At 38.8% G+C, this 27,509-nt stretch overlaps 1 long non-coding RNA gene across 3 annotated transcripts in view; it reads right to left on the bottom strand.

The window, feature by feature from the left end:
* Window positions 1–633: 633 nt before the first annotated feature.
* The window catches only part of LOC105706441 (uncharacterized), a 120,532-nt gene continuing 93,656 nt past the window's right edge, over window positions 634–27,509 (bottom strand). For 2 of the 3 annotated variants that reach the window (XR_001104824.3, XR_001104825.3), the window contains 3 exons: window positions 15,837–15,929; window positions 15,112–15,258; window positions 634–10,512 (listed from right to left, as the gene is read on the bottom strand). This is a non-coding gene — a long non-coding RNA (uncharacterized LOC105706441). The remainder of the gene's footprint in view (window positions 10,513–15,111; window positions 15,259–15,836; window positions 15,930–27,509) is intronic. The other variant, XR_010337248.1, reaches the window with a different exon arrangement.

Consider the following 27,509-nt stretch of genomic DNA (forward strand, 5'->3'; position numbering starts at 1 on the left):
TGAAGGGCTGTTGAGTGAGTACCCTTAGGGCACAATGCTGGGGAAGTGTAAAATTATCTTCCAAATGGGAAGCTGCTGGTTCCATTGTTAGGGGTGGGGGGCAAGAGATAGAACCTGATTGCCATTCTACCACTTATCTGGAGAGGATCTTAGTCTCTGTGAGCCAAATATTGGTAATCTGTGTGATGGGACTCACCGTAATTTCTTTACACTGCTGTCCTGATGAGTAAATGGAATAAACCATATATTTTGATACTACTATCTTAGTTCATTTAATACCATTATAAAGGAATATCTGAGGCTGCGTAACTTATAAAGAAAGCAAGTTTATGTGGCTAACAATTTTGATGGTTGGAAAGTTCAAGATTGGGCATCTGCTGCTGATGAGGGCCTCAGGAATCTTCCACTCATGATGGAAGGCCAAGGGGAGCTGGCTTGTGCAGAGACCACATGGTGGGAGAGGGGGAAGATATGGCAGGTGCTAGGCTCTTTTCAACAACCAGCTCTTATGGGAACTAATAGAGCAAGGACTCACTCATCACAGCAAGGATGGCACCAAGAGGTTCATGGAGGATCCACCCTCATGACCCAAACACCTCCTGTTAGGTCCCACCTCCAACACTGGGGATCAGATTTCAGCATGAGGTTTGGAGGAGTCAAACATCCAAATCGTAGCAAACACTTATTGAAATTTTTTCTCCTAAAAATGTTGTTTCTGAGATGTCTTTAATAAGGTGACTTTGGGGCTATTTGATATTTTACCCACGCTGCCATGACCATTCTTGCACATGTGCCAGAAACTCTCTGCAGTGCAGATTTGAGAGAGCAGCAGCTGATGGGGCCATGCTTGCTTCCCTCATATACGTTTCCCAGTGTCTCTGCAGATACCGTGTACCATTTTGTCCTCCTGAAGCAGTGTATGGGATCTTTATGACTCCACAATTTCAATAGAACACAGCATAAACACAAACTCACTTATCAGATTTTCTCATCACACTCTAGGACTATTTAAGGACATATTCTGAGGCATAAAGTGGGACTGTTATGTTTGTGTTTAGAAATGCACATGTGAAATATACCATTTATGTGGCTATCGATGGAGAAAAATCAAAAGTATTTTGACATTATAGTGACAGTATAAAAAAGTAGCAAATATTAATAAAGTTGGGAAGCCCATTATTGCACAAATCTAGAGAAACAGGTGCTCTCATCTTGTAGTTGGTTGGGATATTCATTAGTAAACAGATTTTAACTTTCAACTAGACAGTATAAACAATAGTCATGCTCTTTGACAAAGAATAATCACTTCTGAAAACGTATCCTCCACATACAGCCTGGGAGGTTCCTGTCATTATCACTCATGTGTCCCCACTGCTGAGGGCTGAGCTGACCATTTCCCTAGCTGATTTGCTACCTTCAGCCCCACCCCTGTTCCCAACCCTGGCTTATCCATCCTTCCAATCAAACAGGAGAATCTGTCTCATGGCTGAATGTCCAACTTTGATGAACCGTATACAGAGCTTCTCCAAACACTGACATGGAGCAATGGTCAGGTTCCTACTCCCAGAGGGAACTGTAGACCTCTGACCTCATTCCTGTCTGGGAGAAACTGCTCCTTTTCTCCCCTCCCTGTGTCCTCAGAACCCTTCTCCTCCCTGCCAAGTACAAGCAGTCCAATCCTTTCCTTAAGTTTAAGTTTGCATACAGGATGAAGCAAACACTGGCTTCAGACAGCTTCTGCTTCCAACCCTGCTACACACTTTCCCTGAGATGGGGGAAAGAGGCCCAAACCTGGTTTTTTGCTGGAAATTCAGGGAGGCTGATACGGTTTGGCTTGGTGTCCCCACCCAAATCTCATCTTGAACTGTAATCCCCAGGTGTTGAGGGAGAAATGTGGTGGGAGGGGATTGGATCATGGGGGTGGTTTCCCCCATGCTGTTCTCATGACAGTGAGTGAGTTCTCTTGAAATCTGATGCTCTTATAAGTGTTTAGCAGTTTCCCCTTCCTGCTCTCTCTTTTCCTGCTGCCTTGTGAAGAAGGTACTTGCTTCTCCTTCACCTGTCTCCATGATTGTAAGTTTCCTGAGTACTCCCCCATCCCCTGCACCCACTCACCCATGTGTAACTGTGAGTTAATTAAACCTCTTTCCTCTATAAATTACCCAGTCTCAGGGAAGTTCTTCACAGCAGTGTGAAAATGGGCTAATACAGCGGGTAAACACAAGGAGAACAGATACTAACCTCCTTAACAATATATGTCCTAATGCTAAAGATCTGCCCCCAGCAACTCAAGGTGCCTAGGCTGGCAAGTTCTGGCAGTAGCCTGCTGAGAAACCTCTTTGCCATCCAGCTCTGTGGTTAGGAACATGTGCTTTGTAGTCACAGACACCTATGAAGAAGAGAGGATACTGGTACTTCACTAGCAGGGCTGTCATGAGATAAAATCCAGACAGTAACATAAACAACCTGGAGCTGGGCTCCTCTAAACACTCTGCTCCATAAGTAGAAGCTATCTTTCCTCCCTGGAGCAGGGAATTCATATGTCAATTTGACCTGCCCCAGCGACCAGGGCCCCTTAACCAGGATGCACATCAGAGTCACCTTGATGAGCCTTTTCTAAACCCTCAAGTGAAACCCTCTTGTTGGTTGAAATAGGACTTCTGTACAAAGGCCATTCAAGTCATTCAGCTGTAATAATATGGGCCTCAGAAAATGGATACTTCGATGTGGCACCAAGTGTATATGAAAGTCTGTTTATCCTTTATTTAAGCAACGCTAGGTATTACCAGCTCTTGCCTTTTTTTTTTTTTCAATATGATCTGCTCATTGTCCCCAGACCCACCCTGACTTATTGGGAATGTCATCTCAGATGGTCATTAAACTTACATATTCAGAGGCTCTTCTCCTAAGGTTTCCAGATTCACCAAATAAAAATACAAAATGCGCAGCTGAATTAAAATAAAAAATTGCATGTCACATCCAGAGAAACAGAACCAATATGATGTGTGTACACATATGCACGCACGTGTATATGGTGAGAGAAAGATAGAGAGATTAATTTTCAAGAATTGGCTCACATGACTAGGGAGGCTGAAAGTCCAAAATCTGCAGAGCAAGCTGGCAGACAGGAGACTAGAGAATATCCAATGTTGCAGTTCAGGTATGAAGGCTGTCTGCTAGTGGAATTTTTTTGCTTAAAAGAGATAAGATTGTTACTCTATTCAGGCCTTCATCTGATTGGATGAGGCCTATCCACATTATAGAGGGCAATCTGCTTTTCTCAAAGTCTACCAATTTAAATGTTGATCTCATCCGAAAACACCCTTTCAGGAACATGCAGAACGATGTTGAGATACTTGAACAATGTGGCCCAGCCAAGTTGAAACAAAGTCACCATCACATTTACACTAAAAAATTATTCGTTTATATGAAAATCAAATTTGTCTGAGTGTTTTCTATTTTATCTGACAGCCCTATTCACAGAGGACTCTGTGTTGAACCAAGATGCTTCATGCAACAGCCCCACTGAGCTCCCAGCAGATGCTAGCACCATTCGTCATCCATGTGAGTGAGCTCTCTTAGATGTCCCAGGCAAGTGTAGCATCCTGATGACTGCAGCCCCAGGTGACAGACACCACATAGAACAGAAAGCACCCACCAAACCCCAGTCAATTCATGGAATCCTGAGAGATAATAAATAGCTATTGTTTGGGAATATTTTGTAAAGTACAAGTGGTTATCTAAAACTTTATGGTTTCGGTGACCTTTTCTTCATTTTTTTGTGCTCTGTTCTCAGATCACAGATCATGAAGGCTTGGGGAGGCTTTGTTATAATTTTGACTCTAGTCTATGCGTTAGTTTACGTGTGGGTATATGTTTCAGAATATCCTATTAATTCCTTCTTGATGGAATTTTCAAGGGAGGTTTTCATAAAATATGCTTTTCAATCCACTCTTGGAATTTAGAACATAATTCCAATCTCTCTCTATAGGATAAGCCTCCAATGCAATCACTTACGTTAAGAAATTGAGAGAATGTTGATATAAACTGCTTCCTGAGCCATATGGAAACCTGTATCTTCTGCAGGTTGCTTGGTGAGTATGCAAGGAGTACAGGTGTGTTTATTCACATTGAGAAGTGTTTCTCTAAGAAGGTGTCCTGAAAGACTTTCTCCTGCTACAGGGATAGCCCTTGACAAGGAAGTCACTTTCCTTGGGCATACATAGACAGGGCTCCTTCAGCAGACAGCAGATAGATACACAATGCAGGCCTTGGTTTTTTGTGATGGTCCCAATGTAGCACTGGATAAGTCTGTCCAGTTCTGGGGTTTGTTCATAGGAAACCCATGCATCAGCAAATCTATGTCACATTCTCCAGTATCACTTTTATAAAGTCAATTTATTGTTCTTAGTCTTTTGTCATATTTCTCAGTTAGTATACATCTCAGATTTGGAGCTGGAGGGCATTTTGGGGGCCCCTTAAATATCTAAGCATTGTTAAGACTATAGGAATAGTTGGGGAGCAAGGAGACACAGGAGAGTAGAGCTGTGGATCTATTGTAAGCCCCACCCCTGAGGGCAGAGAAGAACATATGCTTGGTTAAGTGAAGATTATAACCAAGAGTTTTGAAGGGAGAGAACCTGGGCTGTGCAACCTGTTTCTCCATCCAAACTCACCAACTAGATGAGGCATTCCTGTGATAGAGAAGGAGTGAGTGTATCCAGAGGTCAGGAGTGTTTTGGGTATCGATGTCTCTCCACATAGAAGAAAATATTAAGAATGATAGATAAGAATTCCCCAAAATGAGCCAATGTATGTTTCAATTGACTAGATTTCTGCCCACTAAATGATTGCATTATTATAGGCCTGCCTCCCTGAAATAACTGAGATATCTTAAATGACATCTCTTGGTGTTCCTACATCATTTAGAAACATAGACAATCTCTTAAGTTTTCTGCCACAGATAGCTAACTGCTTAGTGTGTTGTGCAAGTTTTACACATCATCCTCAGAGGCTTAGCTCATCACCAGGAGCCCTAGGATACCTCCTTGCATCTCTGTGTCGTGATGGTACTCAACTACTGTCACTTTTAAAGCAGGCAGTATTCCTGCCAATGGGATGATGCTTTGTTTCACCAAGCTGGGCAGAGTTCCACAAATTGCCCTTGTCTGAGGCTAGTTCCTCTAATTAGTAAGCTTTCTCAGTAGGTGGCCTGAAGAGTAAAGATGTTTTTTTTGTTTTTGTTTTTGTTTTTTTTTTTTTAAATTTGGAGGAAGGTAAGGGGACAGAGGGCTGTGCAGAAGCATTTCTGATGTGGAGGACACGCCTGAGCATCACGGTTGCCATAGAAACCAGAAGTCATTACTGTGACCTTGATGACTTTTTAATAGAGACCCATGTGGGCTAGTGAGAATAGCAGGGTCCTGCCTTCAGGTGTTTGGGACTCAGTTGAGGGAGTGGGTGCCCCACAGTGGGGGCTGAACTGTCCTGGGCTGTGGGGAGATGAAGAGATCCCAGATCTAAGTCTTCTCACTGCTACTTTGAAATAAGTTGCTCTCACTGTTTTATGAGGGAGAGAGCTGGGACCCTCCTGGCTCCAGTGAGTGTGGTGTCCTGCTCTGGGTGTCCTGGAGCTACTTTCTATGTAAAGGTAGGACATGGGAAGATGAGACAGGTAAGGAATCTCTAAGCCCAGTGTTACCCTCTGTAAAATAGGGATAATTATGCTCACCTACAGGATTGCTGCAACCTGCAGTAATAACACAGGTGCAAGCCCATAGCCCTGTGTTTACTGCATGATCAGGAATGCCTGTGTGAATTCAAGCCTCTTCTTAGTCCTTTACAGATTTGTTGTTAGGAGATAGATGAGGAAAGGAGAAGAAAAAGGCCCTGATGAGAAACCCATTGTATCTTCTGGTTGTAATGATCACTACCCAATTGTATCAGTGTCACGGTCACTGACACAGTGTCTAGCATGATTCCTGGCACAGTTACTCTAAGAAATCACAGTGATTGCTGGATTCTCTCTGTCCCTGTGAAGCTCCTCATCAGGTGATTGAGCTCATATCAGGTGTCTGAAGAAGATGGGCTTTGAGAATCTGGGTCTTGATGGCTGCTGAAGCTTCTACATCAGATTTGAAGGGCAGCAGTCCTAAGGAGACTCCCAAGACTTCCATCCCTGGTGGGATATGATGCCTGGCACAAGTGAGTTAATAGATCCTAACAAAAGCATGTTGTGGAATAGCTCTTTGAGGTTTATAAAATAGTGTAACAGTAGAGAAACTCCTTTGATCCCATCTTTGGAGAAGAGGTTTAGCAGGTGGAATTTCCTTCCATAGGCAGCTATGTGTTTTGTAGTGGCCCTTGAGGCCCATGTTAAAAATGCCTTTCGTTGTCACAAAGCAATGAATAGTTCATTTGGGGAAGCAACTTGATGTTTAACATGTATTTTCAATAAATTTACATGTTTTCTGCCTGTATAATCAGTGATTCCCATGTATCTCTCAGATGGGCATTGAAATACACAGTTGGTCAGAAGGTCTTCCAAGCAACTGGAGATTGTAATATGCATTTTTCAATGGTAATCATGTATTTATCCATTCTATAATGATTTTTTAAGGCAGAAATATACAAAGTATTAGTTAAAACTGTCAAAATGTCAGATATAAAAGTTCAATATTTTGAAAAATAATTTCCATATAATTTGCTCTATTATAATGACAACCAGCCATGTCCCATAAAATAACCAACTAGGCCTGAAATATTATTGTCATTGTTTCCCACTACATAACATTTTCAGTTCTGTACTACTAGGACTCTCTATCCCTCCTATTGCCCTATCCCCAGACAAACACAGTACTTTGTCACTATAGATCAAGTTTTATATCCTAGACATTTATTTAAATGGAATAATAGAAATGTTTTTGTGTGTTCATTTTTGATTTTTGGTTTGGCTTCTCTCATTCACCCAATTTATTTTTAGATGTATCCATTTTGTTGCACATATTAATAGTTCATTCTTTTTATTGTTGAATAGTATTCCAGTATATGGCTGTATCATAATTTTTTTTCATTTACCTGTTGTTGGGTATTTGAATTGTTTCCAATTTGGAGCTCTTGTAAACAAAGCTGCTATGAATATTTGTGAATAAGTCTTTCCATGGAAATAGGCTTTCTTTATCTAATAAATACTTAGGAGTGCAATGGCTGGATCATATGGTAGATGTAAGATTAACATTGTAAGAAACTGCTATTTCCAAGTGTTTGTACCATTTTTCATTACCACCAGTAATGTATCAGAGTTTCATTCTCCACAATCTTGACAGAGCTTAGTGTAATCAGTCTTTTTAATTTTTGCCATTCTCACAAGAGTTTAGTAGTATCTCATTGTAGTTTTCATTTACATTTCCCTGACAACAATAATGTTGAGCATCATTTCATGTGCTTTTATATTTGTATGCCTTCTTTAGTGGAATGTCTATTCACATCTTTTACCTGTTTCTTTACTGGTGTGTCTCTTTGCTTCTTACTGATTAAGATTTTTTAAATATTCTGGATACAAGTCCTTTATCAGATATAATTTTCAAACATTTTATCCCGGTCTGTGGCTTACTTGTCATTTTTTCAACCATGTAGTTGGAAAACTAAAGTTTTTAACTTTGAGGAAGTCCAATTTTTCAATTTCTTTGCTTATAGATTGTGGTTTTGGTGTCTCATGAATGAAATCTTCACCTGACCCATTGTCACAAAGATTTTCTCCTGTTTTTTTCTGCTAGAAGTTTTATAGCTTCAAGTTTTATATTTAGATCTCAGATCCATTTTGAATAGACTTTTGTATATAGTGTGATATCTGAGTCACAGTTTACATTTGTGCATGTCAATATTCACTTGTCCCAGCACCATTTGTTGAAATGACAATTCTTTCTCCACTGAATTACCATTGCATCTTTGTCAAAACTCAGTTGTCCATATACTTGTGGGTCTATATCTGGACTCTTTATTCTGTTCCTTTGATCTACTAATCCATCGTGATGCCAGTAGCATACTGTCTGGATTACTGTATGTTTGTAAGGAGTCTTGAAATCAGTTAGTGTTTGTCTTCTAACTTTATTCTTTGTCAAAGTTGCGTTTCATAGTTGATATGGTTTGGAACTCTGTCCCCACCCAAATCTCATGTCAAATTGTAATCCTTAATGTTGGAGACAAGGCCTGGTGGGAGGTGATTGGATCTTGGGGGTGGATTTTCCCCTTTGGTGCTGTTCTCATGATAGAGTTCTCATAAGATCTGGTTGTTTAAAAATGTGTAGCACCTCCCCTGCCTGCTACTGTCACGTAAGACCCCTGCTCCTGCTTTGCCTTTCGCCATGAGTAAAAGCTCCCTGAGACCTCTCCAGAAGCAGATGCCACTATGGTTCCTGCACAGCCTGCAAAACTGTGAGCCAAGAAACCCCCTTTCTTAAAAAAATAAATAAATAAATTAGCCAGTTTCAGGTTTTTGTTTGTAGCAATCTGAGAACAGACTAATACAATACTCTAGGTCTTTTACATTTCCATATGAATGTTAGAATCAGCCTGTTAGTTTCTTTAAAAATTTTTGAAGATTTCTATTTGAATTGTTCTAAATCTATAAATCAGTTTTGGAAGACTTGACATCTTAACAATACTGAATCGTCTCAGTATTGTCTGTGAGCCATGAGCATGGTATGTCCTTGGCTTATTTAGGTCTTCTTTAATTCTCTTAGCAATGTTGTGTGGTGTTCAATGTAAGGTATTGCACATCCGTGGACAGAATATTCATAAATATTTTATACTTTTGATGATGCTATATATGGCTTTATTTGTTAAACACAATTGCTAATTATTATATTTTCGTGGTACTATCAGCAACCAAATGTTTAACAATATCAGTGAGGGATATTTTTGGTTGAAAGCACAGCCTACTCTATGATGGAAAAGGTATTTGATCCTTAACCTGTGCTTACCTGTATTTCCATATCTGCTTTTACAAGTCATTGGCCATATGTTAAATCTATGGAGGAAAATGTTACAGAGACACTTCTACAGGTCATCTTTAGAAATCACACCAAAAGAACATAGTTTAGTAGCTTTCAACTTTATATGCGTGATCAGAAATGATTTTGTTGTGATGTGTGGCTCAGGCTGGAGTGCAACGGGGCAATCATAGCTCACTGCAGCCTTGAACTCCTGAGTTCAAGTAATCTTCCCACCTCAGCCTCTTGAATAACAGACTACAGGTGTGTGCCACATGCTCAGCTAAACAACTTAAAAACATTTTTCAGAGACAGAGTTTTGCTATGTTTTTCAGACTGGTCTCACACTCCTGACCACAAGCAATCCTACCTCAGCCTTCTGAGTAGCTGGTATTATAGGCATGAGTCACCATGCCTGGCTAGTTTTACTTCTTTACCCACCAGTAAATCTACCTCAATAAATTCCTGGGATTTGGGGTGGTGAGAGGGTGAGCAAGCATGTATGTATGTGAGTATGTATACATTTGTATGTCACTGAAGCTGTCAGGAATATTTATTGTCAGGACTATTTGAGATCAATTACTGTGCATCATGTCAATCGTATTTAGTTCCTAGTACATATTAGGAACAAGCTCGGGGTAGTGGTGTTCGCTTTTTCTCAGCTTTCCTTGGCCAGAATGGTTACCATGGTGACTCAGTGACTGCTGTGGGATTTAGTGCAGAATGAACATCCATTTAGGATTCTTGCCCAAATCTTTCACAACCCATTGCTTGTCCATCAGATATAGTATTAGCTTTTCATCTTACGTGTAATCACTTTACAAGGGCTCAGAAAAAATTTGCTTCACTCATCTGAGGTTAAGCTACAGATAACATAAAAAGACACTAAGTACCTTCAAATAAAAGAAAATGAGTTGTTGATATTCCTCTCCTGCCCCAAACTCTATTGGGAGGTTAGAATAAAATTCTTAGAATCATACTGCATGTGCTCTTTTGTATCTCGCTTCTTTCAATCAACATAATGTATGTGAAATTAATATTTATTATGGTCTATATAGTAGATTGCTTATTCTCATTGGTGTAAAGTATTGTATTATTTGGATATTTCGCACTACATTTATCTGTTATGGAGATTTGTGTATTTTCCAGTTTTTGACTTCTTATGAATAACGGTATTATGAATGTTCATGTTCATTCTTTTGGATGGACGTATATTTTCATTTCTCTTGAGCATGTACCAACGTGCCATGGCACTTCTGAGTTATAAGGTATGTGTATGTTCAGCTCAATGGATACCAACAAGCAGTTGATCAAAGTGGCTGTTCCATTCTATAGTCCCATCAGCAGCTTGTGAGAGTTTTACTTGCTCTATATCCTCATGAATACTTGTATTTTCCATGTTTTTCATTTTGTTGTTCTAGTGGTCTTGTGGTAGCATCTCATTGTAGTTTAATTATAAGTTCTTGGAAGTGTTAAGTTTCTTTTAATTTAAAGATTTTCCTTCTGTATTAGTCAGGGTTCTCTGGAAAAACAGAACCAATAGAAAAAAAAAAATATATATATATATACACACACACACACACACATACATACATACATATATATCCTATTTATATATAAAACAGGATAAATGTAATATATAAATATATGTTATACATATATATTCATAAAGCATTATACATATATATATATATATATATATATATATATCTCACAGATTGAGAGGGAGAGATTGAGATTGATTTGTTATAAGGAGTTGGGTCATGTGACTATGGAGTCCGAAAAATCTGAAGATCTGCAGTTGGCAAGCCAGAAACCCAGGAGATCTGATGGGTGGTACAAGTCCAAATCTGAAGACTTGAGTACCAGGAGAGCTGATGATCTAAGTTCTATTCCAAAAGCTGGCCGTCTCTAGACCCCAAGAGAGCTGAATTTTTAGTTTGAGTCCCAAAGAGCAGGAAAAGACTGATATTCTAGCTCAGGAAGTCAGGTGTAGCAAGTCATGCTTACTTAGCCTTTTTGTTCTATTCAAAACTTCAGTTGATTAGATGAGGCCCAATTGCATTAGAGAGGGCAGTCAGCTCTATTCAGTCTACTCATTCAGTGTTCATCTTATCTAGAAACACCCTCACACACACACCCAGAACAGTGTTTACCAAATGTCTGGGTACTCTGTGGCCCAGTCAAGTTGATATATGAAATTAACCATCACACTTTCCGATTTATTTGCTTAAGAGAATGGATATTTTGTCCTGTGCATTTTGCATTGTGGATTTTGTTGGTTATATTCTTATATTGTTGTTTATTATGTTCTTGTGGTTCTTCCTTTTCTTTCGAAATTGGTGTTAGATTCAGAGGCTTGATTCAATTAAGATTTTTTTTTTCGGTCAGAAGTAATTCATATGTGGTGGTGTTTATTCCTATAGTGTTACACAGGAGGCTCATTGTGTCTAATTGTCTCTCCTCTTGTGATGTTAAGATTAATTACTATGCTCAAATATTGTTGAGCTGATTTATCCATTATAAAATTTCCCATCCCTTTTTCACCTCGATTTTTCTGCAGCATCTAAGGATTGTTGCTTAGATCTGTATTCATTAAAGGTCATAAAAGGATGATATTATAATTCTATAATTATCTCTGCTTTATTAGCTGGAATTACTCTATTAAAGAAACTTCCTTTCATAAAGTATTAGATTACACTGAGGGGTAGTATGTATAGGAAGGGCTGAATGAATGCCTAATTCTTTTGCAATATTTCCACTTTTCAAAATAGTGACTTTCCCTAGGGTTCTCTAAAGGTAAGCAATGAGTTGATTTTGTTTGTTTTATTTTTCTTTTAGAATGTTATCACGAGTTCTAGAAGTTTTTATATTTAATGTGTTTCAATCCACAGTAGTCATTATTTTATTTAGTGTTCAAATTGCTCCATCTGTGTCCAGCAAGAGCCCCTTAAGCTTGGCTTCTGTCTTTTGATGTACTCTCTGGTATGATAGTTTGGTCCACATTCATCTAGTAGAATGGTTACACAGACCTAGACTCAGCCATTTCTCCAAGGTAACCTAGTTCCTTTCAGTGTGATATGTTTTAAGTGGATTCAGTATGGGCACTAGAGTTGCTCATTGCTACTGGGTCTACCATGTTTCTTCACCTTTCCAGTGCATGGAGCCAGTATATATGTATTATATTTTTAAGAGAAAAGACATCATTGACTTCCATCCTGAGTTGTTTCTCCTTCTCATTATAGGTAACGATTTTTAAAAATCAATTTTCATTAAAACTTTCCAATTTTAAAATAAAAGCAAATAGAATGTTTCTATTAGTTTTCCATACATATAAGGTGACATATTCCACATTGGTGGAGATACATAGAATTTCTACAAAGGTGAAAATATTCTATGTCTAAACTGTCCTGCATAGTAGCCACTAGCTACCTGTGACTTTGAACACCTAATATGTGGTGTGACTGAGGAAGTGAATTTAAAATTGCATTTAAATTTAGTTAAATAGCCATGAGTGGCCAGTGGCTATGATATGGGACAACAGCAGCTCTGTGCATTTTTCTGCACTTTGATTTATTCACTTAACAGAATATCCTGGAGATCACTACATAGCAGTAGAGAGAAGGAGTCTTCCTTGCTTGTTATACTGGCATTGAAATCTAGGATTTAGATGTACGTTAGATTATTCAATCAATCCTTTATTGGTGGACATCTGTCACATTTTGGGTATTCTGCTGTTATACTTTGTTCTACCACAAATGACCCCGTGCTTCTGCCTTTTTGTCTTTTTGAATTGTATCTTTGGGAAACATTCTTTAAAGAAAGATTATTGGTTCCAAGAGAAAAATACTTGTGCCTTATGAAGTAGAAGATTTGAAACAGAGAACATCTAGAAATACAGTAACAATAAATGAATGTTGGTCTTATCTTATTGTTCCTTTGATTCCATGTACTGCTCTCTTATTTTCTTTCTAGTGTGATATGGGTGAAGGAGTTTCTGATTGAGCCTTGGGAAGAAGAAATAGTACAGAAGAACAAAGAATAATAATGTATCAGCTGGACAGAAGATGGGAGTCATCAGATTTATACCCCAGTTACTCGACCCATCAACTGACTGGTTTTTGGGGTGAGTTCCTTCCCTCTGTTGGCCTCTGGTCTAACACAAAAGGACACTCAATATAGAAACAGTGGTTAGAGGAGGGGGCTTTTGGGTGAGAAGGACTTGGATTTGACCCTGGTAATCATTACTTGCTGCTTGCATGATCTATATCAACCAATTTATCTACTGTGTGCCCTGTAACTATTTATGTCTTTTATTATTATTCCTACCATGCATACAAAGACTGAATGAAAAAAGTGGGGATTACTTTGCCAGGTATTACAATGTTCTCTGAGCGTATAATTTCATAAATTTTGGACAGAGTGGTTGACATACAGATTAAAGAAGTCTAAAGAAAGCTTTTGAGTAGACCCAGCCATATAACATCATTTAAGATGCTACAAGTATGGCATTTCCAATCAAACATATTGTTGGGGAATTAGGTCTGGCTAGCTATAAAGGTTTCATTAAAAAGCAAAGTTAGGTTATATCTTATACCTTGTCATGTACTCAGAATGTTTCATCCATATGTTAATACTTAAAAGAAAACTGAAAATAACAACAAAAGACTCAGGATACTATACTGTACATAGGATTATAAGAGCTTTATGAATTGCATTTGTAATGCATATACAGTACATGTACATATATCCATGTATAAGACATCATTGGAAAGATCTAGTACCATGTTAATTTTAATTATGATGGGGATTGCTGGCTATTGATATTTTTAACCTCTGCATTTGGCTCAATATTAAACATTTGCTAAGGTGAGAATATGGATTATACATACTCCAGACTCCATACTCCATACTTGACTTACTATGAGAGTTATATCCTAATAAGCTCATTGTAAGTTGAAAATAATTGCAGGTCAAAAATGGGCATTTGTAGACAAGATGGGATGTGAAAACACAAAACAATATCCAAAAAATGCTGGCAACACTGTACACTGTAGAGTATCAGTTGTTTATCCTCGTGATTGCATGGCTGACTGGGAGCTGTGGCTCATTGCTGCTCCCTAACAGAATCACAAGAGAGTATAATACTGCATACTGCTAGCTGGAGAAAAGACCAAAATTTAAAACTCGAAGTATAATTTCTATTGAATGTGTACCACTTTCACACTATCATAAAATTGAAAAATTGTAAGTCAAAAAATCAAAAGTTGGGGAATGTCTGTATTTATGATTTAAAAAACTATATCCCCTAAAACCTCTGCTACTTGTGAAATGTTACAGATAAAAAATAGAGAAAGCTATGAAATTAGTCCAGCTTAGGAAAAAACTTTACTTTTCCCTAATTGCATCCCCTTCCTTCTCTGATATAGATAATCAGCATCCAGAAAACAATGATCATCGTTACCATTTGTTGCTTTATCCTTTTACTCAACATGAGAGCTTCCCTAAATAAAACATAGTATTGTTTTGCATGTTTCACCACAAACACACATACACCTGATCCTTACACTCAAGAGAGTATTATGACCTGTTCAAGGGGAGATCTTTGTCAAGATGCCAGCATGGTATTTGGTGTGTCATTCACAGTGCCAGTGTTTGCTTCCTTCCCATCTCAACTCTTATGATCTTTGACAGGGATGTTTTTTCATAATCTGGATAGCATCACTATATTTTAGTGAGTATTTGGGAATGTAAGAAGGGAACCACACACACTCATCTATATTACATAGGAAACTTAGTGTCATCTCTGTGCTATGCAATGTGATGAAGTTGGGATGAGGGAAGAGTACTCACTCTTTTCTATTGTATGATGCTGTGGTAGTGAGTTACCCTTAGTGAACCTCACCTTGCTCATCAATAAAATTAGCATATTGATATTTACCTCACAAAACTGTTATAAGGAGAAATGAGTAAAAGTATAGAAACCATCTGATACATAATATTTCAATAAATAAACATTTTGTCTTCCCTCTGTTTTCCTTTCCACAAAAGACTTAAACATGAACATCTCACAGAGATCATCTAAATTTGAAACATTGGGAAAGGAAACATGCATACTTACATGATATAGAACCTTTGGTGACATTTCTTTGTGGGTGAGACACCTGAGAATGGTGGAAGTTTGGAATCAAATAATCACTTTGTTACTTTTTATTTGATGTGTTCTTCTCTTCCTTTATACCTTCCATTTTGACACTGGAATAGGAACCTTTGTTCAAACCCCAGAAAGGAGACAGTACAGAATAAAAGAGCATAAAGATTACTATTCTGTACAACAGACTGAAATCAGGAGACTTGAGGACTGAATGCCAGATCTGTCCTTGTCTAGAAGATACTTCCCCTGAGCTGAACACAGCCCTCATTTAGAAAAAGATTGTATACCCCAATGGTTAGGGATGGTGACTTGAGAGTCAGAGTTTGGTTGCAAATCTTGAATGTGTCAATATATTAGACTCACATGCAATGAATGTACATTATGATGCATGCATACACAGTATAAGTGGGGGTAATATACAAACATAATACTCTTTTTTAAGTTAATGAGTAGTAGAATTACTGATTAATTATATATTTATTTCTGGACATAACTATATTTTCCACAACTTCTAAATTCATACAGATCATTTGTATAATCAGAACTAAAGAAAGTTTTCCTTTTCTGAAATATTTTAGACATAAAAAAGCTTACAAAAAGAATATACTTGTATATACTCATATTGAGAAATAAAACATTACATGTACAATTGAAATTCACTCAAAGTCTGGGTGGGGCTCAGTGACTCACACCTGTAATCCTTGCACTCTGAGAGGTCGAGACGGGCTGATCGCTTGAGACCAGGAGTTTGAGACCAGCCTGGGCAACATCGTGAAACTCCATCTCTACAAAAAAATACAAAAATTAGTTGAGAATGGTGGCAGAGAACTGTAGTCCCAGCTACTTGGGAGGCTGAGGTGGGAGGATGACCTGAGCCAGGGAGGTCAAGTCTGCACTGAGCCATGATTGTACCACTGCACTCCACCCTGCGTGACAGAGTAAGACCCTGTCTAAAAAAAAGAAAGAAATTCAAAGTTTCATCTGCTTGCATTAGCCTCCTTCTTACAAAGGAGTAATCGTTAACAAGCACTTAGACTTTTCATTATTTATCCTTTGTTACATATGTATATATTTCTGCATGAAATACGGTGTTATTTTGTCGGGTGTTTTATCTGTAATTGTCTGGCTATATAACAGGAGAAAGGAAGAAAGATGAGAAGAACAAATACTAATTCATATCTCACCATTGTGACCTGCCATATATGCCTCTCTACATGTGTACTGTCTTTCAGAGCTACTAAACCAGACATACCCACTTTTCCAGTTTACATGCTATAGCGAACACTAACAGAATTGGTGCATATCATTTTCAGTAATTCTTTAAAAAATGTGATGTGTTCAAAGTCTTAAGAGTTTCCCAGGTGCCAGTCACCCCAAAACAATGTTACAGCGTATCTCTGTGGGTTGTTTTGTTTTGTTTTTTAAGAGACAGGGTCTCCTTAGTCTCTTTATGTTGCTCAGGCTGGAGTGCAGTGGCTGTTAACGGGCACAATCACATTACACTACAGCCTAGAACTCCTGGGCTCAAGTGATCCTCTCACTTCAGCCTCCCAATTAGCTGGGATTTGCAGTGTATCTTGAACATGAAATATATTCCCATTGTCCAGGCAAAATTTCCCAACTTTTATTCACACTATTATTCATCTATGCCTATAAATCTGGAACTAATCTGGGTAATCTTGATGAAAAAAGTCAGTGATTGTCAGTGATTGTCAGGAGTTGGTTTTTAGGTGTCCAATCTACTGTTCAAATCCCTGGGTTAGTTTAGGTATGCATCCCATTTAGAACTTGATCTGATTGGGTATTACAGGTGATAGGTATGTGTATATTTTCCTTTCCGTTTAATATTTTTAATTGTATAAGCAAGGTATAAGCAAGGTACTTCATATGTGTGTTGATTACTCCTGGGGCCCTGAGCATAGTGAGACTGTGACTCTAGTTTTACCCTGAATCCCGCTGTATTAGGATTCTCTCCTCTGAAAGCTGTGGGGCTGAGCCCTAATGGTTTCATGCAGTCCCTCCCCTTTCCCTCCCCTGTGGCAGTCACTGTTTGGCCAACTAGGTGGGTAAACAGAGGAGCCTGCTATCAATTCAAGGGACTTTATTTGTGCGAGTACAGAAAGAAGCATGTTGTGAAACCACTTTCATCTCATGACCTTCACTAAAATCTTGAAAAGTAGAAATGTCATCTGACTGTTGAATGTAAGATTCATCTGAGAGACGTGCTTGCCCTTCCCCTGGGGGTCTGTAATTTCCCTAAAGCTGCCCAACTGGGGCTGTCATGTTGATAGATTCATACTTTAATTCTAGGACCACCCTAGTACCTAACTGTCTTGGCTAATACATGTTATCATTCCTAACACTGAGTAACTTTCCTATGAAAAGGGCAGGGGTATTTTGTTTTTATTTTATTTTTCACTTCCAAAACCAAGACACTTTTCTTGTAGATAAAAATGGAAAAGGCCTGAAGGGAATAAAATCCTTTAAAAATTTTCTTAAAATTATGCAACAATCCTGCATTATCTGCACATGTACTGCAGAACCTCAAGTACAATAAAAAAAAATCCTTAAAATTTTATTATGCATGGATAAGCACTGTCAACATTTAAATTTTTTTCAGAAATTGTATTATGCAAAGATAACTATTTATTTAAGAATAGAAATAAAATAATATCCTACTTTTAGGTTTGTAAACTGCTTTTTTATGACAAATATATATAGAAGTTCAACGCATGCTAATAAATTAAAATCCACATTATCATAAAAATGGCAATAGAAACAGTGCTGGTCAATTTGTATATAAAATAATAATAGAAATGGTTAATATTTATTATGATTTTTCTCAATTCCTGACAGTGCTGTAATTCTAAATGTATACTTCATTTAATCCTCACCGCCATCTATAAAGAGGAGTGGTTGTTGCCAACTTTAAACACAAGAGAAATGGGGTACAACAAGGGCAGGACTAGCAAGCAGGTTGTGAGGCTGAGATCTGAACGCAGGCTGTGTGGCTCCTGAGCAAATTTAACCAGCATGTGCTACTCCTGCTCGTTAGACCTCCAGCCTTACTGTTGAGCAGGGTGCAGCCAAAAAAAAAAAAAAACAACAACAACAAAAAAAAACAAAACAAAAGCTAACCAAAACTAAGGCTCTGTATTAGTTTCCTATGGCTACTGTATAAAGTACCACAAACTTGTGGCTTAACACAACAGAAATTTAGTCTCTCACAGTTCTGGATACAACACGTTTGAAACACCCAAGAATGTCAATAATCTTCTGTCTACAAAACATCAAACTCAAGGAATATCAGTCTGAAATCCAGGTGTCAGCGGGGCTTTGCTCCTTTTTGGTTTAGGGCAAGAATCTTTCCTTTCCTGTTCCATATAGTCTCTGGTGATGGCCATAGATCCTCGATGTTGCTTCCTTGCAGAGAAATCACTCCAATCTCTTCCTCTGTCACCATGTGTTGCTCTCCCTGTGTGTCTCTGTCTTTAATGGCATTTTCATTATCTTATAGGACCACAAGTCATATTTGATTAGAGTCCTCTGTAATAATCTCATCTTAACTTGATCACATCTGCAAAGACTCTATTTTTAAAATAAGGTCACGTTCACAGGTATCTGGGGTTAGTACTTCAATGTATCTTTTAGGGGAATGAAATACAACTACATGATAGTGCCTTGATTTTTCCCAATTAACTAGGTAAAAAGTAAAGTATTGATAGTTATCAGCATGAGTTGGAATTTGGGGAAAATACACCTTGTTATAATGTAGATGAGGTTCCCACAATATCTTTTCTCCCTTTCTGAGTCTCAGGAACGTTCTTCATTCTAAATACCAGTGTCTTTCCTGTGCTTTGGGCTGACAATGCTTAAGTTTCACTGCCATTTTATTATATTTGTATAATTGCAAAATCAATAGCTGTTTATTATAGTTAAAAATAGACAGCATAGAAGAGGAAATAAATAGCATTACTCCCAAACAGAGCACTCAAAGACAAGCCCTACTAATTGTGTTTATCTGTATAAATTCTTTTAGAAGTTTCCTTATTCAGGTATTTATAAATTTAAGCAGAGCTGCATGCATTTATATATTTATTTGTGAAAAACAAAGTTTCATCCTACTTACTTAATTGCATCTTATTTACTCTTTTGTAACCTGCTTGTCTCATAAACAACATACATCAAAAGTCATTGGTGTGAGTAAATATCAAGCTGCACTGTAGGGATAGTAGAGATACTAATGGCCAATAAAGATGGAGAAAAAGAAATAAAAATGGCTAAAATAGGTTGTGATTTTTAGGTATTGAGTCATTTGGTGCTCATAGTTCCCTCACAAGTTAGATACTGTGGCTAATCTCCATTTCATAGAAGAAAAACTGAGGGACAGAAATAATAAGTACTTTGCCTGAGACCACACAGTTAGGGAGTGGGACAACTTGGATTTATGTCCCGTACTTTGCCTGAGACCACACAGTTAGGGAGTGGGACAACTTGGATTTATGTCCAGTACTTTGCCTGAGACCACACAGTTAGGGAGTGGGACAACTTGGATTTATGTCCAGTACATCTTGCTGCGGAGTCTAAGAAATTGTGAAATCTCTGTTGTTAGGAGAAAGATGCAACTGTGCAAACATGGATATTTTAGGAGCTCATTAAAAGGAATATTTCAGCTGGCGCAGTGGCTCAAGCTTGTAATCCCAGCACTTTGGGAGGCCAAGGTGGAAGGATCACGAGATCAGGAGTTCAAGACCAGCCTGACCAACATGGTGAAACCCTGTCTCTATTAAAAATACAAAAATTAACCAGATATGGTGGCAAGCGCCTGTAATCTCAGATACTCAGGAGGCTGAGGCAGGAGAATCTCTTGAACCCGGGAGATAGAGACTGCAGTGAGCTGAGATCGCGCCACTGCACTCCAGCCTGAGTGACAGGAATATTTCATATGTTAATACATTTATACACAAAACTGGTCATAATGAAAAACAGGTGGAGTGAGACCTTGGAGAGCATCTTCATCATAATTCTGGGGACAGAAACCATAGTGCAGTGGGATAAGGAGTCAATGGGAAGTGAAGAATGTCAACAGGAAATGCAGAAAACTCTTTTTGGTTCTTGACTTTGAAGGAAAAAAGAGAGAGAGAGAGAGGAAGGGAAGGAGGGAGGGAGGGGAAAGGGGGATGGACAGGGAGGGGAAAGAAGAGACAGAAAAAGAGGAGGGGGCAGAGAGAGAGAGAGAGACCGACTCTTCCTCTCACCACTTTGGTGATGAGGGATCCAAAGAGGTTTTTTAAAAACTTCAGTTCCTTGAAATTTGAGCAAGTTTAAAAGTTAATGTGAAGAAGCCATCTCATCTCAGACTTACCCTGTGAAGTTGCCCATATATTCACGTCCCTTCTTGCTCTCCTGTTTCCACTTTAGAGTTAATGAAACACCTCCAATGAACTAGTATGCTTTCTGAGCTCAATACATATTTAGTTATTACCTAATAACAGAATGAACAATTGTGTGTTACAGAAATGCTAGTAATTCCTGGATTTTTGTCTCTCAGGGAGGCAGCAGGTCGTTGAAATTTTGATGTGATGTGGCTGAATTATGTATGATCTGAGGACCCTGCACAGGTGACTGCAGGGTATGTCCAGAATATTCATATCTATATGTGTGTATATATATATGCACACACACATACTAAGCAGTGCTGGAACACTCATTAGACAATCACTGCCCCTTGTGTCCCTGATGCAATCTGTCATGGAGCTCACCAGGTGAGTTCACAAACACGCCAGTCTTACCACTATGGGGAAGTGGATTTGGGTCTGCTCATAGGCATGATGTTGAAGAGTATTTATGAGATTATGAAACACTAAAGAATGTAGATAACATTCTGTTTCTCAAACTTTGAACTGAAGGTATATCAGAGAGATTTGCTTTTTTTTTGGTCTGGATGTCTGTGTTCCCATCTGGAGAAACAATGAAAAATGATTTTTCATAATGACTACCTAAGCCCTGAGGCTCAGCCAGCCACTGCTGCTGTGCTCCAACATTTAAGGGGCCATTAAAGTCCCATCTCATGTCATATTCTCTGGGAAGGTTTTCTCATTAACCCCTCACACAGCTCTGTAAGTGTGGCATGGTCAGTCCCATTTCACAGATGACCAAGCTCAGGCTTTCAGAGCCTAAGTCACCTTCCCAGGTAAGTGGCAGGATTGGAATGAGGTTCTATCCTTCACCCTCCCTAGAGGACCCTGAGCAACTCCCTTTTAGAAGATGGGCTTTCAGGGCTTGAGAAATGGTCAGAGTCCACTCCCCTGCTATTGTGGTCCCACAGGTCCTTACTCTACAACCCCTCTGGGTGATGAGGAAGACAGAGGAGGTGAAATCCTGTGCTTTGTGCCAAGAGACCTGGGTGTAGACCTAGTGTGTAAAAACCCCACTAAGGACTGTATTAAATCAAGGGAGAAAACAGTTGTAAATTACATCACAGATAATTGGATTAGCATCCATGACTTGTGAAACATACTTGGTAACAAAACAATTGGCAATGATTTCAACAGAAAATTCAAATAAGTATATACATCAACAATAAACATTAAAAATTACAAAAACCTGTAGGTCTGAGTGTGCACTATCCTAGGGACAACAGACCCCTGGGGGTCAAGGAGTAGGAGCTGAGCCAGTGAGAGGTGCAGTTTAAATTTCATTTGTGGTGAGTGGGCTCAGACAGAAGCTCAGGTGTTGGCCTTGGGACAGGTGAGCTGGAGAGAAGGAAAGTAACATGTACTGAACGACTGTAAGCAAATACACTCTATATTTCATCTGCTTTTACCCTAACAACCATTTAAGATACCCGTCATCATGGCCGAGCATGGTGGCTCACACCTGTAATCCCAGCACTTTGGGAGGCCAAGACAGGTGGATAACCTGAGGTCAGGAGTTTGAGACCAGCCTAGGCAACATGGTGAAACCCTGTCTCTACTAAAAATACAAAATTAGCTGGGCATGGTGGCACACGTGTCTGATCCTAGCTACTCAGGAGGCTGAGGCAGGAGAATCCCTTAAACCTGGGGAATCCCTTGAATCTGGGAGGCAGAGGTTGCGGTGAGCCGAGATTGTGCCATTGCACACCAGCCTGGGCAAGAAGAGCAAAACTCTGTCTTAAAAAAAAAAAAAAGATACCCGTCATTCTGATAATTATTCAAATCAGGAAACTAAGTTTAAGGAGAGTTTATGTAATTCAGAAAGACAACTTTTTAATCTCCTGATCAGCAACTAACTTTGGAATTACTTAAGGTTTTTTTTGGTTGTTATTTTCATTCTGTCTCGATGCCTCCAGAACTCTGAGTGATGTAATCTCCTTCAACGCTGGCAGTATCTGCTCTGCAGGTGTTTTTTAATGTTTTTGTCTTTATAAATTATGACCTGTATAGTTTTTAGTGAAATTCAAAACACTTTCCAAAGGGAAAAAGAAACATTAAAGACTGTATTAAAACAAAGGAGAAAACATTTGTAAACTACATCTCAGATATTGGGTTAGTACCCATGATTTGTGAAACGTACTTGGTAACAAAACAATTGGCAATGATTTCAACAGAAAATTCAAATAAGTACATACATGAACAATAAACATTAAAAATATAAAAAGCTGCAGCCATAAAAAAGGATCAAATTATGTCCTTTGCAGGGACATGGATAAAGCTGGAAGCCATCATCCTCAGCAAACTAACACAGGAACAGAAAACCAAACACCACATGTTCTCACTCATAAGTGGGAGATGAACAATGAGAACACATTGATGCAAAGAGGGGAACAATACTCATCGGGAGGTGGTGGGGGGTGCGGGGTGAGGGGTGAGGGAAGGGAATTTAGAGGACGGGTCAATAGGTGCAGCAAACCTCCCTGGCGCACATATACCTATGTAACAAACCTGCATGTTCTGCACATGTATCCTGTTTTGTTTTGTTTGTAAGAAGAAATAAAATTTAAAAACTACGAAAACCACAAGAACGAATGAGATGCAAATATTTTTAAATCCTGAGATTTTATAATGACAAGACTGTGACTGCACTTTTGGAGAAGACTGTGTGTGAATGTGAATGTGTTGATGTGCACCTCAACTACAGGGACACATCTGAAGAGTGTGCACTACCCTAGGGACAACAGACCCCTTGAGGTCAAGGGGTGGGAGTTGGGCCAGTGAGAGGTACAGTCTAAATTTAATTTGTGAATATATTCTTGTATGGTTTTTGAAGTTTCATATTTGAAAATGGAAGTATTTTAGTGACTATCTGAACACAAAATAAATAAGGAGTTCAGGGTTTTTAAAAATTTAACTGGCAAATAAAGAATTGGCAATGATCTATTCATTCATCCTAAAATATGTTGCATTATGTTTTAAATAGATCTATTTAGATTTAAATTTTATTCCCCAAGGACTTAAAACATATTTACTTTTTTAAAAAAAAGCATGTCAGTTTTTTAAAACCTTTGTGGAAAATGACAAAGTTCAAACATTTTATTACAAACTAAGATTAAAATATAAAGCTATTGTAATTAATAATGAACACTGGGAACTCGGAAGGGGGAGGTGGAGGGGAAGTAAGGGATTAAAAATCACCTACTGGGTACAATGTAAACTATTTGGGTGAAGGGTACACTCAAAGTCCAGACTTTACTACCATAGAGTTGATCCATATAACCAAAACCACTTGTACTCCTGAAGCTATTCAAAGAAATTTTTTTTAAAATTGAGATCTAAAAAAACAAGCTATTGTAATTAGGAGAATGTAGAATTGGTATAAGGACAGAAAAAGCAGGCCAATGAACTTAATAGAGTCAAGAAATAGACCTAATCCATATGTGGTCATTTTCACTTATGACACGGGTGACAGAGCAGTGAAGGGAGGAGGATGATATTTTAAGTATGCTAGCTGAATTAGATATGTACAAAAATTGATATCAGGTAGATTGTCAATCTAAATGCAAACGTAAAATGATAACCTATAATAATCCAGGAAAATATTTTTATGTAGTTAGGGTGGCAAATATTTCTTTTTCTCTTTTTTTTTTTTTCCAGACAGAGTTTCACTTTTGTTGCCCAGGCTGGAGTGCAATGGCGCCATCTCAGCTCACCACAACCTCCGCCTCCCAGGTTCAAGCGATTCTCCTGTCTCAGCCTCCCAAGTAGCTGGGATTACAGGCATGCACCCCCACACCCGGCTAATTTTGTATTTTTAGTAGAGATGGGGTTTCTCCATGTTGATCAGGCTGGTCTTGAACTCTCAACCTCAAGTGTTCCACCTGCCTCAGCCTCCCAAAGTGCTAGGATTACAGGCGTGAGCTGCTGCGCCCAGCCAAATATTTCTTAATCCCTAGACAAAACTTTTAATTCAAAAGAAAAAAAATAATAAATTGAGCTGCATTATAAATAAAGAATCTGTCTTTCAAAATACACTCTTAAGAAAGAAAACACAGAAATACAGAGTGAAAGATTTTATATATACAGTGATTCAATTTTTTGAAAACAAGGAGAAAAGTAGCAAATGAGCAAAAGAAGTAAACAGGCACTTTACAAGATAAGAATTCCATACGACAGGCCAGTTGCGGTGGCTCATGCCTGTAATCCCAGCACTTTGGGAGGCCGAGGCAGGTGGATCACGAGGTCAAGAGATGGAGACCATCCTGGCCAACATGGTGAAACCCCGTCTCTACTAAACATACAAAAATTAGCTGGGTGTGGTGGTGTGCACCTGTAGTTCCAGCTACTTGGGAGGCTGAGGCACGAGAATTGCTTGAACCCAGGAGGCAGAGGTTGCAGTGAGCCGAGATCATGCCACTGCACTCCAGCCTGGCGCCTGGCAACAGAGTGAGACTCTGTCTCAAAACAAAAAAAGAATTCCATATGACAACTGCATGTGTAAAAAGGTGCTTAACATTTTTAGTTTTTAGGACAATGCAAATTAAAAGTGTCATGAGATACAAAACCCCACGGACTGAAAAACAAGAATAAGGGGCAAGTAGAACTATTATATACTGCTAGGGAAATTAAGTTGCTGAAAACACTTCGGGAAATCATTTGGCAATATCTACTAAAGTTAAATATAGGCATACCTATAAGCCAGCAATTCCAGTCTTTGATATACTCAACAGAATCGTGTACATATACCCACTAAAGACAGGCACAAATCTGTATGTAGTAGTGCTATAATATTAGTCAAACAGTGGGCATAACCCAAATATCCAACAGATAACTTGTAGTATTCATAAAATGAAATACTCTACCATAATTAAAGTGCTCATTTTAATGTTGCCATATGCAAAATCATGAATATATCTCACAAGGATAATATTAAGCAGAAGAAAGCAGAAACAAAAAAATATAATTTCAGGCATATAAAATATGAAAAGTTCATAAACAGGCAAATCTCTAGTGTTAGAAGTTAATGGAGAGTTCACTTTTGGGAGAATAATGACTTGTAAGGGCATAAAGGAAGCTCCTGAAGTGAAGATATGTTCTATTTCTTTCCCTTTTTTACTAATAAATTCTGCTTTTATTATTAAAAGGAGTTCTTATAAGTAGAAGTGTCTCTTCAATGATATAAAATTTCTTCTTCTTTAAGATTAAATATAAAACTTTGGGCTGGGTGCGGTGGCTCACACCTATAATCCCAGCACTTCGGGAGGCCCAGGTGGGCGGATCAAGAGGTCAAGAAATTGAAACCATCCTGGCCCACATGGTGAAACACTGTTTCTACTAAAACTACAAAAAAATACTAGCTGGGCGTGGTGGTATGCAGCTGTAGTCCCAGCTACTTGGGAGGATGAGGCAGGAAAATCACTTGAACCCAGGAGGTGGAGGTTGCAGTGAGCTGAGATCGTGCCACTGCACGCCAGCCTAGTGACAGAGCTAGACTCCGTCTCAAACAAAACAAAAACAGCTTTAATTAAATTTTTCAAGGCAATAAAGTTAAATTCTAATGCCTGCTTGGTGCAGTGGCTCATGCCTGAAATCCCAGCACTTTGGGAGGCTGAGGCAGGTGGATGACATGAGGCCAGGAGTTCAAGACCAGCCTGGCCAACATGGTGAAAACCCATCTCTACTAAAAATATTGCAATTAGCCAGGTGTGATGGTGCACGCCTGTAATCCCAGGTACTCAGTACGCTGAGGCACGAGAATCGCTTGAACCTGGGAGGTGGAGGATGCAGTGAGCTGAGATTGCACCACTGCACTCCAGCCTGGGTGTCAGAGTGAGACTCTGTCTCAAAAAAAAAAAAAAAAAAATTCTAATGCCTTTCTGTAGTCAACGAAATGGACCTGAAAGAGGCATAGTGAACTTTAAAAAACAATGTACCCTTTAAACAAATGTTATCTTCCAAAAAATAAGTTAGCTGAGATGTTTCTTCATTATATGAGGCAGAATGTTCTTTTCTTTTAAATGTCAACTTTTATTTTAGATCCGGGGGTACATGTGCAGGTTTGTTACATGGGTATGTTGTGGAATGTTGAGGTTTGGGATATGAATGATCCCATCACCCAGGTAGTGAGCATAGTACACAACAGTTTTTCAACCCTTCTCCCACCTCTTCCCCTCCTCCAGTAGTTCCCAGGGTTTGTTGTTGCTATCTTTATGTCCATGAGTCCCCAGTGTTTAGCTTCCACTTATAAGTGAGAACATGTGGTATTTGGTTTTCTGTTCCTGTGTTAATTCACTTATGATAATGGCCTCTAGCTGCATCTATGTTGCTGCAAGGCACATGATATTGTTCTTTTTTATGGCTGTGACAAAATACCTTTGAACAGTTTGTCAAATGTAATGTGCACGTGTTTATTAATTTGAAAAAGCATTCAGCCAGGGGAGGTGGCTCACACCTGTAATCCCAGCACTTTGGGAGGCCAAGGCAGTTGGATCACCTGAGGTCAGGAGTTCAACTAACATGGAGAAACTCCGTCTCTACTAAAAAAAAATATATATAAAATTAGCCAGGCGTGGTGGAGCATGCCTGTAATCCCAGCTACTCAGGAGGCTGAGGCAGGAGAATCGCTTGAACCCAGGAAGCAGAGGTTGCAGTGAGCCGAACCGTGCCATTGCATTCCAGCCTGGGCAACAAGAGTGAAACGCCGTCTAAAAAAGCATTCATTGTATTCTATTTTATAGTGAAAACAGTAAATAAAAGAATTAATTGACAGGGTATTTGTGTGCGTGTGTGTGTGTGTGTGTGTGTGTGTGTGTAGCTGTATCACTGCAAATACACACTCACAGATGCCACTTTATCTTTAATTCAGACAGGGGCTGGAACCAATCTTAGTTTCATATATGCCAGAACACGATTGGTACAGGGAGACTGCTACCATTAGGTGAATAATTC

This window comes from Aotus nancymaae, unplaced genomic scaffold (genome assembly GCF_030222135.1).
Source record: "Aotus nancymaae isolate 86718 unplaced genomic scaffold, 86718_ANA_hifiasm-v0.15.2.pri h1tg000004l, whole genome shotgun sequence".
NCBI lineage: Eukaryota > Metazoa > Chordata > Mammalia > Primates > Aotidae > Aotus > Aotus nancymaae.